The following is an 8,916-nucleotide window of genomic DNA, read 5'->3' on the forward strand; positions in this document are numbered from 1 at the left end:
TGCCAGATAAATGCATTTTGGAGCTGGAAATATTCATTATTCTTAAGAATTAATTCAAAATTTATATTTACTTTCTTAGTGTGGTTAACAAAACAGAGCTGCCAGGCTTATTTATATCAATAATTATTCAAGTTTATTGATTTGTTAATCAATTGCTAGTGTCAATTCTTTTTCAAAACCCTGTTTGACTGAAGAAATTTACCAAAATTTGGCATTTCAACACGGCAATCTGCCAGATAAATGGATTTTGGAGCTGGAATTAATTCAAAATTTATATTTATTTTCTTAGTGTGGTTAACAAAACAGAGCTGCCAGGCTTATTTATATCAATTATTATTCAAGTTTATTGATTTGTTAATCAATTGCTAGTGTCAATGTTTCTTCAAAACCCTGTTTGACTGAAGAAATTTACCAAAATTTGGCATTTCAACACGGCAATCTGCCAGATAAATGGATTTTGGGGCTGGAATTAATTCAAAATTTATATTTATTTTCTTAGTGTGGTTAACAAAACAGAGCTGCCAGGCTTATTTATATCAATAATTAATCAAGTTTATTGATTTGTTAATCAATTGCTAGTGTCAATGTTTTTTCAAAACCCTGTTTGACTGAAGAAATTTACCAAAATTTGGCATTTCAACACGGCAATCTGCCAGATAAATGGATTTTGGAGCTGGAATTAATTCAAAATTTATATTTATTTTCTTAGTGTGGTTAACAAAACAGAGCTGCCAGGCTTATTTATTGCAATAATTATTCAAGTTTATTGATTTGTTAATTAATTGCTAGTGTCAATGTTTCTTCAAAACCATGTTTGACTGAAGAAATTTACCAAAATTTGGCATTTCAACACGGCAATCAGCCAGATAAATTGATTTTGGAGCTGGAATTAATTCAAAATTTATATTTATTTTCTTAGTGTGGTTAACAAAACAGAGCTGCCAGGCTTATTTATATCAATAATTAATCAAGTTTATTGATTTGTTAATCAATTGCTAATGTCAATGTTTCTTCAAAACCCTGTTTGACTGAAGAAATTTACCAAAATTTGGCATTTCAACACGGCAATCTGCCAGATAAATGGATTTTGGAGCTGGAATTAATTCAAAATTTATATTTATTTTCTTAGTGTGATTAACAAAACAGAGCTGCCAGGCTTATTTATATCAATAATTAATCAAGTTTATTGATTTGTTAATCAATTGCTAGTGTCAATGTTTCTTCAAAACCCTGTTTGACTGAAGAAATTTACCAAAATTTGGCATTTCAACACGGCAATCTGCCAGATAAATGGATTTTGGAGCTGGAATTAATTCAAAATTTATATTTATTTTCTTAGTGTGGTTAACAAAACAGAGCTGCCAGGCTTATTTATTGCAATAATTATTCAAGTTTATTGATTTGTTAATCAATTGCTAGTGTCAATGTTTCTGCAAAACCATGTTTGACTGAAGAAATTTACCAAAATTTGGCATTTCAACACGGCAATCAGCCAGATAAATTGATTTTGGAGCTGGAATTAATTCAAAATTTATATTTATTTTCTTAGTGTGGTTAACAAAACAGAGCTGCCAGGCTTATTTATATCAATAATTAATCAAGTTTATTGATTTGTTAATCAATTGCTAGTGTCAATGTTTTTTCAAAACCCTGTTTGACTGAAGAAATTTACCAAAATTTGGCATTTCAACACGGCAATCTGTCAGATAAATGGATTTTGGAGCTGGAATTAATTCAAACTTTATATTTATTTTCTTAGTGTGGTTAACAAAACAGAGCTGCCAGGCTTATTTATTGCAATAATTATTCAAGTTTATTGATTTGTTAATTAATTGCTAGTGTCAATGTTTCTTCAAAACCATGTTTGACTGAAGAAATTTTCCAAAATTTGGCATTTCAACACGGCAATCAGCCAGATAAATTGATTTTGGAGCTGGAATTAATTCAAAATTTATATTTATTTTCTTAGTGTGGTTAACAAAACAGAGCTGCCAGGCTTATTTATATCAATAATTAATCAAGTTTATTGATTTGTTAATCAATTGCTAATGTCAATGTTTCTTCAAAACCCTGTTTGACTGAAGAAATTTACCAAAATTTGGCATTTCAACACGGCAATCTGCCAGATAAATGGATTTTGGAGCTGGAATTAATTCAAAATTTATATTTATTTTCTTAGTGTGATTAACAAAACAGAGCTGCCAGGCTTATTTATATCAATAATTAATCAAGTTTATTGATTTGTTAATCAATTGCTAGTGTCAATGTTTCTTCAAAACCATGTTTGACTGAAGAAATTTACCAAAATTTGGCATTTCAACACGGCAATCTGCCAGATAAATGCATTTTGGAGCTGGAAATATTCATTATTCTTAAGAATTAATTCAAAATTTATATTTACTTTCTTAGTGTGGTTAACAAAACAGAGCTGCCAGGCTTATTTATATCAATAATTATTCAAGTTTATTGATTTGTTAATCAATTGCTAGTGTCAATGTTTTTTCAAAACCCTGTTTGACTGAAGAAATTTACCAAAATTTGGCATTTCAACACGGCAATCTGCCAGATAAATGGATTTTGGAGCTGGAATTAATTCAAAATTTATATTTATTTTCTTAGTGTGGTTAACAAAACAGAGCTGCCAGGCTTATTTATATCAATAATTATTCAAGTTTATTGATTTGTTAATCAATTGCTAGTGTCAATGTTTCTACAAAACCCTGTTTGACTGAAGAAATTTACCAAAATTTGGCATTTCAACACGGCAATGGCAATCTGCCAGATAAATGGATTTTGGAGCTGGAATTAATTCAAAATTTATATTTATTTTCTTAGTGTGGTTAACAAAACAGAGCTGCCAGGCTTATTTATATCAATAATTAATCAAGTTTATTGATTTGTTAATCAATTGCTAGTGTCAATGTTTCTTCAAAACCCTGTTAGACTGAAGAAATTTACCAAAATTTGGCATTTCAACACGGCAATCTGCCAGATAAATGGATTTTGGAGCTGGAAATATTCATTATTCTTAAGAATTAATTCAAAATTTATATTTATTTTCTTAGTGTGATTAACAAAACAGAGCTGCCAGGCTTATTTATATCAATAATTATTCAAGTTTATTGATTTGTTAATCAATTGCTAGTGTCAATGTTTTTTCAAAACCCTGTTTAACTGAAGAAATTTACCAAAATTTGGCATTTCAACACGGCAAACTGCCAGATAAATGGATTTTGGAACTGGAATTAATTCAAAATTTATATTTACTTTCTTAGTGTGGTTAACAAAACAGAGCTGCCAGGCTTATTTATATCAATAATTATTCAAGTTTATTGATTTGTTAATCAATTGCTAGTGTCAATGTTTTTTCAAAACCCTGTTTGACTGAAGAAATTTACCAAAATTTGGCATTTCAACACGGCAATCTGCCATTTAAATGGATTTTGGAGCTGGAATTAATTCAAAATTTATATTTATTTTCTTAGTGTGATTAACAAAACAGAGCTCCCAGGCTTATTTATATCAATAATTAATCAAGTTTATTGATTTGTTAATCAATTGCTAGTGTCAATGTTTCTTCAAAACCATGTTTGACTGAAGAAATTTACCAAAATTTGGCATTTCAACACGGCAATCTGCCAGATAAATGGATTTTGGAGCTGGAAATATTCATTATTCTTAAGAAATAATTCAAAATTTATATTTACTTTCTTAGTGTGGTTAACAAAACAGAGCTGCCAGGCTTATTTATATCAATAATTATTCAAGTTTATTGATTTGTTAATCAATTGCTAGTGTCAATGTTTTTTCAAAACCCTGTTTGACTGAAGAAATTTACCAAAATTTGGCATTTCAACACGGCAATCTGCCAGATAAATGGATTTTGGAGCTGGAATTAATTCAAATTTTTTATTTATTTTCTTAGTGTGGTTAAAAAAACAGAGCTGCCAGGCTTATTTATATCAATAATTATTCAAGTTTATTGATTTGTTAATCAATTGCTAGTGTCAATGTTTTTTCAAAACCGTGTTTGACTGAAGAAATTTACCAAAATTTGGCATTTCAACACGGCAATCTGCCAGATAAATGGATTTTGGAGCTGGAATTAATTCAAAATTTATATTTATTTTCTTAGTGTGATTAACAAAACAGAGCTGCCAGGCTTATTTATATCAATAATTATTCAAGTTTATTGATTTGTTAATCAATTGCTAGTGTCAATGTTTTTTCAAAACCCTGTTTGACTGAAGAAATTTACCAAAATTTGGCATTTCAAAACGGCAATCTGCCAGATAAATGGATTTTGGAGCTGGAATTAATTCAAAATTTATATATTTTTTTCTTAGTGTGGTTAACAAAACAGAGCTGCCAGGCTTATTTATTGCAATAATTATTCAAGTTTATTGATTTGTTAATCAATTGCTAGTGTCAATGTTTCTTCAAAACCATGTTTGACTGAAGAAATTTACCAAAATTTGGCATTTCAACACGGCAATCAGCCAGATAAATTGATTTTGGAGCTGGAATTAATTCAAAATTTATATTTATTTTCTTAGTGTGGTTAACAAAACAGAGCTGCCAGGCTTATTTATATCAATAATTAATCAAGATTATTGATTTGTTAATCAATTGCTAATGTCAATGTTTCTTCAAAACCCTGTTTGACTGAAGAAATTTACCAAAATTTGGCATTTCAACACGGCAATCTGCCAGATAAATGCATTTTGGAGCTGGAAATATTCATTATTCTTAAGAATTAATTCAAAATTTATATTTACTTTCTTAGTGTGGTTAACAAAACAGAGCTGCCAGGCTTATTTATATCAATAATTATTCAAGTTTATTGATTTGTTAATCAATTGCTAGTGTCAATTCTTTTTCAAAACCCTGTTTGACTGAAGAAATTTACCAAAATTTGGCATTTCAACACGGCAATCAGCCAGATAAATTGATTTTGGAGCTGGAATTAATTCAAAATTTATATTTATTTTCTTAGTGTGGTTAACAAAACAGAGCTGCCAGGCTTATTTATATCAATAATTAATCAAGTTTATTGATTTGTTAATCAATTGCTAATGTCAATGTTTCTTCAAAACCCTGTTTGACTGAAGAAATTTACCAAAATAAGGCATTTCAACACGGCAATCTGCCAGATAAATGGATTTTGGAGCTGGAATTAATTCAAAATTTATATTTATTTTCTTAATGTGATTAACAAAACAGAGCAGCCAGGCTTATTTATATCAATAATTAATCAAGTTTATTGATTTGTTAATCAATTACTAGTGTCAATGTTTCTTCAAAACCATGTTTGACTGAAGAAATTTACCAAAATTTAGCATTTCAACACGGCAATCTGCCAGATAAATGCATTTTGGAGCTGGAAATATTCATTATTCTTAAGAATTAATTCAAAATTTATATTTACTTTCTTAGTGTGGTTAACAAAACAGAGCTGCCAGGCTTATTTATATCAATAATTATTCAAGTTTATTGATTTGTTAATCAATTGCTAGTGTCAATTCTTTTTCAAAACCCTGTTTGACTGAAGAAATTTACCAAAATTTGGCATTTCAACACGGCAATCTGCCAGATAAATGGATTTTGGAGCTGGAATTAATTCAAAATTTATATTTATTTTCTTAGTGTGGTTAACAAAACAGAGCTGCCAGGCTTATTTATATCAATAATTATTCAAGTTTATTGATTTGTTAATCAATTGCTAGTGTCAATGTTTCTTCAAAACCCTGTTTGACTGAAGAAATTTACCAAAATTTGGCATTTCAACACGGCAATCTGCCAGATAAATGGATTTTGGGGCTGGAATTAATTCAAAATTTATATTTATTTTCTTAGTGTGGTTAACAAAACAGAGCTGCCAGGCTTATTTATATCAATAATTAATCAAGTTTATTGATTTGTTAATCAATTGCTAGTGTCAATGTTTTTTCAAAACCCTGTTTGACTGAAGAAATTTACCAAAATTTGGCATTTCAACACGGCAATCTGTCAGATAAATGGATTTTGGAGCTGGAATTAATTCAAACTTTATATTTATTTTCTTAGTGTGGTTAACAAAACAGAGCTGCCAGGCTTATTTATTGCAATAATTATTCAAGTTTATTGATTTGTTAATTAATTGCTAGTGTCAATGTTTCTTCAAAACCATGTTTGACTGAAGAAATTTTCCAAAATTTGGCATTTCAACACGGCAATCAGCCAGATAAATTGATTTTGGAGCTGGAATTAATTCAAAATTTATATTTATTTTCTTAGTGTGGTTAACAAAACAGAGCTGCCAGGCTTATTTATATCAATAATTAATCAAGTTTATTGATTTGTTAATCAATTGCTAATGTCAATGTTTCTTCAAAACCCTGTTTGACTGAAGAAATTTACCAAAATTTGGCATTTCAACACGGCAATCTGCCAGATAAATGGATTTTGGAGCTGGAATTAATTCAAAATTTATATTTATTTTCTTAGTGTGATTAACAAAACAGAGCTGCCAGGCTTATTTATATCAATAATTAATCAAGTTTATTGATTTGTTAATCAATTGCTAGTGTCAATGTTTCTTCAAAACCATGTTTGACTGAAGAAATTTACCAAAATTTGGCATTTCAACACGGCAATCTGCCAGATAAATGCATTTTGGAGCTGGAAATATTCATTATTCTTAAGAATTAATTCAAAATTTATATTTACTTTCTTAGTGTGGTTAACAAAACAGAGCTGCCAGGCTTATTTATATCAATAATTATTCAAGTTTATTGATTTGTTAATCAATTGCTAGTGTCAATGTTTTTTCAAAACCCTGTTTGACTGAAGAAATTTACCAAAATTTGGCATTTCAACACGGCAATCTGCCAGATAAATGGATTTTGGAGCTGGAATTAATTCAAAATTTATATTTATTTTCTTAGTGTGGTTAACAAAACAGAGCTGCCAGGCTTATTTATATCAATAATTAATCAAGTTTATTGATTTGTTAATCAATTGCTAGTGTCAATGTTTCTTCAAAACCCTGTTTGACTGAAGAAATTTACCAAAATTTGGCATTTCAACACGGCAATCTGCCAGATAAATGGATTTTGGAGCTGGAATTAATTCAAAATTTATATTTATTTTCTTAGTGTGGTTAACAAAACAGAGCTGCCAGGCTTATTTATATCAATAATTATTCAAGTTTATTGATTTGTTAATCAATTGCTAGTGTCAATGTTTCTTCAAAACCCTGTTTGACTGAAGAAATTTACCAAAATTTGGCATTTCAACACGGCAATCTGCCAGATAAATGGATTTTGGAGCTGGAATTAATTCAAAATTTATATTTATTTTCTTAGTGTGGTTAACAAAACAGAGCTGCCAGGCTTATTTATATCAATAATTAATCAAGTTTATTGATTTGTTAATCAATTGCTAGTGTCAATGTTTTTTCAAAACCCAGTTTGACTGAAGAAATTTACCAAAATTTGGTATTTCAACACGGCAATCTGCCAGATAAATGGATTTTGGAGCTGGAATTAATTCAAAATTTATATTTATTTTCTTAGTGTGGTTAACAAAACAGAGCTGCCAGGCTTATTTATATCAATAATTAATCAAGTTTATTGATTTGTTAATCAATTGCTAGTGTCAAGGTTTCTTCAAAACCCTGTTAGACTGAAGAAATTTACCAAAATTTGGCATTTCAACACGGCAATCTGCTAGATAAATGGATTTTGGAGCTGGAAATATTCATTATTCTTAAGAATTAATTCAAAATTTATATTTATTTTCTAAGTGTGATTAACAAAACAGAGCTGCCAGGCTTATTTATATCAATAATTATTCAAGTTTATTGATTTGTTAATCAATTGCTAGTGTCAATGTTTTTTCAAAACCCTGTTTAACTGAAGAAATTTACCAAAATTTGGCATTTCAACATGGCAAACTGCCAGATAAATGGATTTTGGATCTGGAATTAATTCTTAATTTATATTTATTTTCTTAGTGTGGTTAACAAAACAGAGCTGCCAGGCTTATTTATTGCAATAATTATTCAAGTTTATTGATTTGTTAATCAATTGCTAGTGTCAATGTTTTTTCAAAACCCTGTTTGACTGAAGAAATTTACCAAAATTTGGCATTTCAACACGGCAATCTGCCAGATAAATGGATTTTGGAGCTGGAATTAATTCAAAATTTATATTTATTTTCTTAGTGTGGTTAACAAAACAGAGCTGCCAGGCTTATTTATATCAATAATTAATCAAGTTTATTGATTTGTTAATCAATTGCTAGTGTCAATGTTTCTTCAAAACCCTGTTTGACTGAAGAAATTTACCAAAATTTGGCATTTCAACACGGCAATCTGCCAGATAAATGGATTTTGGAGCTGGAATTAATTCAAAATTTATATTTATTTTCTTAGTGTGGTTAACAAAACAGAGCTGCCAGGCTTATTTATATCAATAATTATTCAAGTTTATTGATTTGTTAATCAATTGCTAGTGTCAATGTTTCTTCAAAACCCTGTTTGACTGAAGAAATTTACCAAAATTTGGCATTTCAACACGGCAATCTGCCAGATAAATGGATTTTGGAGCTGGAATTAATTCAAAATTTATATTTATTTTCTTAGTGTGGTTAACAAAACAGAGCTGCCAGGCTTATTTATATCAATAATTAATCAAGTTTATTGATTTGTTAATCAATTGCTAGTGTCAATGTTTTTTCAAAACCCAGTTTGACTGAAGAAATTTACCAAAATTTGGTATTTCAACACGGCAATCTGCCAGATAAATGGATTTTGGAGCTGGAATTAATTCAAAATTTATATTTATTTTCTTAGTGTGGTTAACAAAACAGAGCTGCCAGGCTTATTTATATCAATAATTAATCAAGTTTATTGATTTGTTAATCAATTGCTAG

This window comes from Leiobunum rupestre, chromosome 11 (genome assembly GCF_980474605.1).
Source record: "Leiobunum rupestre chromosome 11, qqLeiRupe1.1.hap1, whole genome shotgun sequence".
Lineage (NCBI taxonomy): Eukaryota > Metazoa > Arthropoda > Arachnida > Opiliones > Sclerosomatidae > Leiobunum > Leiobunum rupestre.